General features: G+C 35.9%; 1 pseudogene; it reads left to right on the top strand.

Annotated features, from left to right (window-relative positions):
• The first annotated feature begins 1,728 nt into the window (after positions 1-1,728).
• On the top strand, positions 1,729-1,828 carry LOC129504058 (U6 spliceosomal RNA; annotated as a pseudogene).
• The last annotated feature ends 7,679 nt before the right edge of the window (positions 1,829-9,507 follow it).

The raw sequence follows: 9,507 nt of genomic DNA, 5'->3' as shown, positions 1-9,507 counted from the left end.
GAGGTACAATTTGATGGGATGGGGTCAGGCCTCCATGGTAGCCCACCTTTGAAGAATGGGGGCCGCCTCTATAAGGCTACCTTGAGTACCTCCCAGCTTGCATCTGGTCCACATGCCCACCTGTGACCACACATGCTCACACTCAGTATTAGCTTGCAGAGCATGCTTTTAAAGACTCCTACGGCTGCAAAGATCTAAGTCAGATGACTAATACGGGGCTAACTGTGGGCACTGACTTTCTTTTGTCACTTTTCTTAATCTTCAGAGGAATGGACACACAAAGGCTTGGAGCCAAACGGCCTGGGTTTAAATCCTGATTCACTACTTCCTAGCAGGTGTGACCATGACCAAGTTACTTGATTTCTCTGTGCCCCATTTTCATCTCCTAGGATATAGTGCCTACCTCATATGGCAGTCATGAGACTCCTGTAAGGTTCAATAAATTTATTGTCATTTCTCCCATTTTATGAGAGGAGAAATTAAGACTCGGATATCGGTACTGGTTACTTTTTACTTAGTAAGTGGCAGAACTAACTAAGACATATATCTGATATAGTCATAGTCCTCTTTTATATGCCAGCTGTTGTTCGTGGTCAGAGAAATTAATCCACACTGATAGGAGATCAGAAACCATATACAGCAACACTGGGCAGTGTGTATGTGTAGTAGCAGGTGGGTAAGAGTGCTCCTGGATGTGGACTTTGGCTCAGGGATACCCAGCCTTGGATTTCCAGGAGATACACCCAGGTTCTTTCTACAGACCGATCTTGCCAAGAAAGGACTATTTTGGATTCCTTACTGCTCCCTGGTGGTAACAGGTCCCTATGAGGCTCTTTCCCTGAGAGATCAAAGTGGGAGGCTATTTTGAAATTGGCTCTCTAAATTAATGAAGAAGTTTGAACTTTTTGTTTCTCTATTTTAGCCTTCCAGGCACCTCTGGACCAACAGCCTAAATTAGTTCTCGGTTTTGTCCCTTTATAAATTAATAAATAGCTTACTAACTGCTTGACCCCAGTAAGTTACCAGCCTCTTGGGGATGTTCCATCTGTAAAATCAGCATTTCAGTTCCACTCAGAGAACATGATCTATTCCAGTCTATTCATTCTTATTTTCAGCAGACAAACCACAAGGTGGCTCTACAAGAGTTTGTCCTCCTGTTTTCTCCCCAAGCGATGGAAGAGTAGGTCAGAGGAATTGTGGTATGTGCAGGTTGACTCAGAGCAAAGCTAAAAGTTATTCTATCTGCATGTTGTGTTTCCAACATGGCCAGCCTCAGTACTCAGACCTGAGACCTCAGCATAATTCACATGTATGTGTGCCTTTTCCTTCTTATATGGAAAATAGAGACAAAATTCGCTGAAACTTCCTTAAAGGGCACCCTGAGAATTCAGATTAGCTAGTGGGTAGGATTAAGATTTATTTTTATAATTAAGTTAAATTTGAGGGTGAGGCTATCATGGATTCACATAAAACTTAGAAGACATAATACAGAGGGCTACCATGTGCCTTTCACCCACTTTCCCCCAGTGACAGCATTTTGTAAAACTATAGCACAATATCACAACCAGGATGTTGACATTTATACCATCAGGACACCCAATACTTCTGTCACCATAAGGATCTCTCATGTTGCTTCTTTATAGCTACACTCATGCCCCCATCTTTAACCACTGATAAGCACTAATCTGTTCTCCATCTCTATAATTTTGTCATTTTAAGAATATTATAGTGCTTACTTCAGCAGCACATCTATTAAAATTGGAATGATACAGAGATTATTAGTATGTGCAAAAATGACACATAAATTCCTGAAGTGTTCCATATTTTTTTAAAAAAAGAATGTTGTATATCTTGCTATTTGCAGTAACATGGTTAGAGCTAGAGAGTATTATGCTAAGTGAACTAAGTCACAGAAAGACAAATGCCATATGATTTCACTCATATGAGGAATTTAAGAAACCAAATGAATAAAAGGAAAAAGAGAAAGGCAAACCAAGAAACAGACTCTTAATTATAAAAAACACACTGATGGTCATCAGAGGGGAGTTGGGTGGAGGGATGGGCGAAATAGGTGATGGGGGTTAAGGAAGCACTTGTGATGAGCACTGGGTGTTGTATGGAAGTGTTGAGTCACTATATTGTACTCCTGAAACTAATATTACACTGTATGTTAACTAATTGGAACTTGGATAAAAACCTTTAAAAAATAACCAAAAATATTATACAAGTAGATTCATACAGTATGTAATACTTTAGGTTTGGATTTTTTCACTTAGCATAATTCTCTGCAAATGCACCCAAGCTGTGTGTGCAATGGCTGGTATTTCATTGGATGGATGTACTGGTTTGTCTTACTATTTACTTGTTCAAGGAAATTCAGGCCATTTCCAGTTTTGATCTACTGTGAATGTTAAGTTATTTTGATTTTGAACTATTGAGAATAAAGTTGCTATGAGCATTTATTTACAGGTTTTTGTGTAAATGTGAATTTTCATTTCTCTGGAAAAAGAAGGCCCAAAAGTGCAATTGCTAGGTTGTATAGTAGTGTCTTTTAATCAATGGGTCCATTTCATCTAAGTTTTCAAATTTATATGTATAGAATTATTGGTAGTATTCTTATCTTTTTAATACCTGCAGGATCCCCTGTTTCATTCCTGATATCAATAATTTGTATCTTCCTCATTTTTCTTTGTCAGTCCAGTTAGAGCTTGGTCAATTATATTGACTTTTTGATCAGCTCTTTATTTCATTGATTTTCTTTGTTTTTGTTTTCTACTTCATTGATTACTGCTCATTACTATTTATTTACCTACTTACTTTAAACTTATTTTGCTATTCTTTAACTAAGTTCTTGATATGTAATGTAGATAATAAATTGAGACTTTCTTTTTTCCTAATATGTTCATTTAGTGCTATAAATTTCCCTCTCAGCATGACTTTAGCTGTGTCCCACAATCTATTATATGCTGCATCTTCATTTGGTTAATATTTTTTTTACTTTTTCCTTGAAACTTCCTCTTTTACCTTGGATTATTTAGACATGTGTTGTTTTGTTTTTCAAGTGTTTGGATTGTCCTATTCTTTTTTTAAAATTATTTTTTAAATTGTTTATTTAAATTCAATTTAGTTAATATATACTGTATTATTAGTTTCAGGGGTAGAATTTAGTGATTCAGCAGTTGCACATAACACCCAGTGCTCAGTACATCAACTGCCCTTCTTAATGTCCATCACTCAATTACCTTCTTGCCCCACCCACCACCCCTCCAGCAACTTTCAATTTGTTTCCTAGAATTAAGTATCTCTTATGTTTTGCCTCCCCCTCTATTTTCATATTATTTTATTTTTCCTTGCTTTCTCCTGTTTATCTGTTTTGTTCCTTAACTTCCAAATATGAGTGAAACCATGAGATATTTGTCTTTCTCTAACTTATTTTGCTTGGCACAATACCCCCTAGTTCTATCCACATCCTTGCAAGTGGCAAGATTTCATTCTTTTTTGATGGCTGAGCAATATTCCATTGTTGAAGTGACTGTCTTTTTCCAATGGATATTCTTCCCTGCTTTGTCAAAAATTAGATGAACAAAGAATTGAGGGCCAATTTCTGGGTTCTCTATTCTGTTCCATTGATCTATGTGTCTGTTTTAATGCCGGTACCATACTGTCTTGATGATCACAACTTTGTAATATAGTCTAAAGTCTGGCATTGTGATGCCTCCTGCTTTGGTTTTCTTTTTCAGGATTACTTTGGCTATTTGGGTTCTTTAAAGGTACAATACAAATTTTAGGATTGTTTGTTATGAGTGTTCTATAGTTTTCAGAATACAGATCTGTTACCACTTTGGTTAGGTTTATTCCTAGCTATCTTATGGGTTTTGGTGCAACTGTAAATGGGATTGATTCCTTAATTTCTCTTTCTTCAGTCTCAGTGTATAGAAATGCAACTGATTTCTGGGCAGTGATTTTTGTATACTGCCACTTTACTGAATTGCTGTATGAGTTCTAGCAATCTTGGGGTGGAGTCTTTTGGGTTTTCTATATATAGTATCATGTCATCTTTGAAAAGGAGAGTTTGATTTCTTCTTTGCCAATGTGAATACCTTTTATTTCTTTTTGTTCTCTGATTGCTGAGGCTAGGACTTCTGGTACTATGCTGAACAACAGTGGTGAGAGTGGGCATCCCTGTCATGTTCCTGATCTTAGGGGAAAAGCTCTTATTTATTTCCTTGTTGAGGATAATATTCACTGTGGGTTTTTCATATATGCTTTTTATGATATTGAGGTAAATTCCCTCTATCTCTACACTGCAGAGAGTTTTTTTTTATTTTTTTAATTTATTTATGATAGTCACACAGAGAGAGAGAGAGAGAGGTAGAGACATAGGCAGAGGGAGAAGCAGGCTCCATGCACCGGGAGCCCGATGTGGGATTCGATCCCGGGTCTCCAGGATCGCGCCCTGGGCCAAAGGCAGGCGCGCTAAACTGCTGCGCCACCCAGGGATCCCTGCAGAGAGTTTTTATGAAGAAAGGATGCTGTATTTTGTCAAATGCTTTTTTCTGCATCTATTGAGAGGATCATATGGTTCTTGTCCTTTCCTTTAACTAATGTGATGTGTCACATTGATTGTTTTATGGATATTAAACAACTCTTGAAGCCCAGGAATAAATCTTCCTTGGTCATGTTGAATAATCCCCTTAATGTACTGTTGGATCCTATTGGCTAGGATCTTAGTGAGAACTTTTGCATCCATGTTCATCAGGGATATTGGTCTGTAATTCTCCCTTTTGGTGGGGTCTTTGTCTGGTTTTGGGATTAAGGTAATGTTGGCCTCATAGAATGAATTCGGGAGTTTTTCTTCCATTTCTATTTTTTTTGGAACCGTTTCAGAAGAATAGATATTAATTCTTCTTTAAATGTTTGGTTGAGGGATCCCTGGGTGGCTCAATGGTTTAAAGCCTGCCTTCGGCCCAGAGGTGATCCTGGAGTCCCAGGATCAAGTCCCACATCAGGCTCCCTGCATGGAGCCTACTTCTCCCTCTGCCTGTGTCTCTGCTCTCTCTCTTGCCCTCTCTCTCTCTTTCTCTGTATCTCTTGTGAATAAATAAATAAAAATCTTTAAAAAAATAAATGTTTGGTTGAATTCCCTTGGGAAGCCATCCAGCCCTGGAGTCTTGTTTGTTGGGAGATTTTTGATTACTGCTTCAATTTGATTGCTGGTTATGAGTCTTTTCAGGTGTTCTATTCCTTCCTGTTTCCATTTGGTACTTTACATGCTTCTGTTTCTTCCAGATTGCCAAATTTGTTGGCATATAATTGCTCATAGTATTCTCTTATAATTGTTTGTGTTTCTTCAGTGTTGGTTGTGATCTCTCTTCTTTCATTCATGAGATTTTATTTATTTGGGTCCTTCATCTTATCTTGTTGATAAGTCTGGCTAGGGGTTTATTGACCTTATTAATTTTTTCGAAGAACTAGCTCCTAGTTGCATTGATCTGTTCTTCTGGGTCTTTTTTACTTCTATGTCACTGATTTGTGTTCTAATCTTTATTATTTCTTTTCTCCTGCTGGATTTAGGCTTTCTTTGCTGTTCTTTTTCCATCTCCTTTAGGTGTAAGATGAGGTTGTGTGGTTGAAACCTTTCTTGTTTCATGATAAAGGCCTGTATTGCTATATACTTCCCTTTTAAGACTACCTTTGCTGCATTCCAAAGGTTTTGAACTTTTGTGTTTTCATTTTCATTTGCTTCTGTGTATTTTTTCCTTCCATTTATTTTTTAATTCTTCTTTAATTTCCTGGCTGACCCATTCATTCTTTGGTAGGATGCTCTTTTACCTCCATGTATTTCTGGTCCTTCCAACATTTTCTTCTGATTTCAAGTTTTAAAGCATTGTGGTCTGAAAATATACATGGTACGATCTCAGTCTTTTTTGGTTCTGACCTGATTTGTGATCCAGTATGGGATCTGTTCTGGAGAATGTTCCATGTGCACTTGAGAAGAATGTGTATTCTGTTACTTTAGGATGAAATATTCTGAACATATCTGTGAAGTCCATTTGGTCCAGTGTGTCTTTCAAAACCCTTGTTTCCTTGTTAATCTTTTGCTTACATGATCTGTGCATTGCTGGGAGTGGGGTGTTTAAGTCCCCTACTGTTATTGTATTATTATCAACAAGTTTCTTTACTGTTGTTATTAATTGGCTTATATATTTGATTGTCTCACGTTGGGGGCATACATAGTTACATTGTTAGATTTTCTTTTTTTAAAGATTTTATTTATTGATTGATGAGAGACACACAGAGAGGCAGAGACACAGGCAGAGGGATGAGCAGGTTCCCAGCAGGGAGCCTGATGCAGGACTTAATTCCAAGATCCCCAGAATCACATGACCTGAGCCAAAGGCAGACACTCAACCACTGAGTCACCCAGGTACCCCAACTGTTAGATTTTCTTGTTGGATATACCCTCTTATGATATAGTATTCTTCACCCCTTATTACAGTCTTTGGTTTAAAATCTAGTTTGTCTGATATAAGGATGGCTACTCCAGCTTTCTTTTGATGTCCATTAGCATGATACATAGTTCTCCACACCCTCACTTTCAGGCTGAAGGTGTCTTTGGATCTAAAATCAGTTTCTTTTAGACAGCATATTGATAGATCTCATTTTTTAAATCCAATCTGATACCCTGTGTCTTTTATTTGGTGTATTTAGTCCATTTCCATTCAGAGTAACTATTGAAAGATATGAATTTAGTGCCATTGTATTACCTGTAAATTTACTATTTCTATAGATTATCTCTGTTCTTTTCTGGTCTTTGTTACTTTTGGGCTCTCTCTTCACTCAAAATATCCTCTTTAATATTTCTTGCAGGGGCTGGTTTAGCATTCACAAATTCCTTTTGTTTTTGCTTATCTTGGAGACTCTTCATCTCTCCTTCTATATTCTGAATGACAGCCTTGCTGGATAAAGTATTCTTGGCTGCATATTAGTATTTGATACATTGAATTTATCATGCCAGTCCTTTCTGGCCTACCAGGTCTCTGTAGACAGGTGTGCTACTAGCCTTAGGTGTCTACCTTTGTAGATTAAGGACCCCTTGTCCCCAGCTGCTTTCAGGATTTTCTCTTTATCTTTGAAATGTGGCAGTTTCACTATTACATGTTGTGGTGTTGACCTATTTTTATTGATTTTGTTCTCTGTGCCTCCTAGATTTGAATGCCTGTTTCCTTCCCCAGGGTAGGGAAGTTCTCTGCTATAATATGTTCAGATAAACCTCTGCCCCTGTCTTGCCCTCTCTTCATCTTCTGGGACACCTATTTGAATATTATCTCACTTTATGATGTCATTTTCTTGAAGTCTCCTTTCATGATCAAGTAGTTGATTTTCTTTTTCTCATCTTCTTTATTCTCCATCATTTTGTTTTCTATGTATCGCTTACTTTTCTGCCTTGTTTATCCTTGTTAGAACCTCCATTTTTTTTTTTTTTGCATCTCAGTAATGACATTTCAGCCTGACTAAACCTCCAACTTTGTTCTTTTTTTTTTTTTTTCAAGATTGTTTAGCTATTTGGAGTCCCTTGATAGTTCATAGAAATTTTAGAATAGTTTTTTCTATTTCTTCAAAAAGAAGTCATCGGGTTTTGATAGGAAAACCCAATCAGGATAGGATTGGGTTTTATTTGTATCTGGAGATCATTTTAGGTAGTTTTGTCATCTTAAGGATATTCAGGCTTCTATGAAGATAATATGTCATTTATTGGCACCTTCTTTAATTTCTTTCAGCAGTGTTATATAGTTTTCACTGTACTAAACTTTCATTCCATTGGTCAAGCTTATTCCTAAGTATTTTAATCTTTTTCTTGATATTTTAAATAGAATTGTTTCCTTAGTTTTGTTTTGGATTTTTCGTTATTAGTGCATAGAAATGCAATTGAGTTTTTTGTGTTTATTTTGTATCCCACAATATTGGTTTATTTTTTGTTGAATTGCTAATTTGTTTATTAGTGTTAACGATTGTGTGTGTGTGCATGTGTATTTGGAATATATAAGTCGTATTATGTGTAAACAAAGATAATTTTATTTCTCCCTTTTCAATATTAATCCCTTTTATTTTTTCTTCTTGCCGATTTGCTCTTGCAGGGATTTCCAGGACTATGTTGAATAGAAGATGTAGAAAATGGGAATCTCTATTTTGTTTCTATCTTGGGGGAAATAATTTTAATCTTTGACCACTGAGTATGATGTTACATCTGGGTTTTTCACATCATCTTTAGGAAGTTTCCTTATATTCCTGGTTTATTGAGTTTGTTTTATTTTTTTATGAAGAAGGGATATTGAATTTTGTCAAATACTCTTTCTGCATTGGTTGAGATGATCATATGTTCTTTCCCCTTCATTCTAATAATTGATTTTACTGAATCAGTTTTCACTTGAATCATTATTATATTCTGGGGATAAATTTCATTTGGTCACGATACACAGTCTTTTTAATATGCTGCTGAATTCACTTGGCTAGTATTTTATTGAAGGTTTTACAACATTTATAAGGACTATTGGTCTGTAGTTCTCTTGTATTGTCTGTCTGGTTTGAGTATCAAGGTACTCCTGGCTTCATAGAATGAGTTAGGATGTGTTTCCTCCTCTTCAGTATTTTGAAAAGTTTGAAAAGGATTTGTGTTTATTCTTCTTGAAATGTTTGGTACTCTTCACTAGTAAAGCCATTTTGTTTTAGCTTTTTGTTGTTGTTAGAAGGTTGTGACTACTGATTTAATCTCTTTACTAGTTATAAGTCTACTCAGATGTTTTACTTTTCTTGATTCAGTTTTGGTGCATTGTGTGTTTTTAGGAATTTGCTTCATTTAGTTTAACTAATATGTTAATATTAAAAATCACATTCTTTTTATTTCTGTAACCTCAGTAGTAGTGTTTTGTTTTTATTTCTGATTTTAGTAATATGAATCTTAATCCCTCTGCCAGTTTTGGGTTTAATTTGCTTTTCTTTTTCTTAAGACATGAAATTAGGTTATTGACTTAATACTTTTTTTCATGTGTACATTTATAGCTATAAATTCCCTTCATATCATTGCTTTCTCTATATCTCATAGATTTTGGCATTTTGTGTTTTTGCTTTCATTTGTCTCAATGTACACAGATCATTCTCAACTTAAAATAGGGTTATATCCCAATAAACCCATCATAAGCTGAAAGTATAATAATTTAAATGGAAGAAGATTTTTGTGAATGACATATTCAACAAAGGGTTAGTATCCAAAATACATGAAGAGCTTATAAAATTCAACACCCAAAACCCAAATAATCCAATTGAAAAATGGGAAGAAGACATGAACAGACACTTTTCCAAAGAAGATATACAGATGATCACAGATACATGAGAAGATGCTCAACATCACTTATCATCAGGGAAATGCAAATCAGAACTACAATGAGATATATCTTCACATCTGTCAGAATGGCTTAAAATTAACAACACAAGAAACAACAGGTAATG

Source organism: Nyctereutes procyonoides, unplaced genomic scaffold, assembly GCF_905146905.1.
Source record: "Nyctereutes procyonoides isolate TBG_1078 unplaced genomic scaffold, NYPRO_anot_genome, whole genome shotgun sequence".
NCBI classification, from domain to species: Eukaryota; Metazoa; Chordata; class Mammalia; order Carnivora; family Canidae; genus Nyctereutes; species Nyctereutes procyonoides.
Note: the sequence above shows the minus strand (reverse complement) of the source record. Positions and strands in the feature narration are given on the sequence as shown.